The sequence below is a fragment of the Lepisosteus oculatus genome, chromosome 19 (assembly GCF_040954835.1).
Source record: "Lepisosteus oculatus isolate fLepOcu1 chromosome 19, fLepOcu1.hap2, whole genome shotgun sequence".
Taxonomy (NCBI): Eukaryota; Metazoa; Chordata; class Actinopteri; order Semionotiformes; family Lepisosteidae; genus Lepisosteus; species Lepisosteus oculatus.
The window spans coordinates 16,340,930-16,341,433 of NC_090714.1; positions in this window are offsets into that span (position 1 = coordinate 16,340,930).

The following is a 504-nucleotide window of genomic DNA, read 5'->3' on the forward strand; positions in this document are numbered from 1 at the left end:
TTGGGTTCTCCTGGCTGTTCAGGAGGTGCTGAAGAGGGCCAGCTGGCCATGAAGATCACACACGGTCCGTACAGTGGGCACGAGTACTGGTACTGTGTGTACAGTACAGTCATCTCATGAAAACACAGGCAGTCAGCCATCACCCCTCCGCACTTGCTGAACACCCGCTCACCCCCAGCACACTGCGGCCGGGCTGTCCTTGTGAACCACTTCCTCACACTGGGTCCCCACAAGCTCAGAGGAGCCCAGATATCACCACCCCGCGGCACAAGGTCCAGCACTCAGCTTGGCCCGATCCGGACAAAAAAAGGGACATGCATCCCTAGAACAACCGTCCCGCCACGAGGGCGGTGCCCAGCCTGAAGCCCACTCCCCGGGATTTGCCAGGAAGTCTGGGGACCCCCCTTCCCAGCTCACAGCACGGCAGGTTTAAAAAAAACACGGGGGGCGTGGACAGGCCCGGTGGCGTTTCAGGGTCCAGTTTTTAATTATGCAAGGAACGGC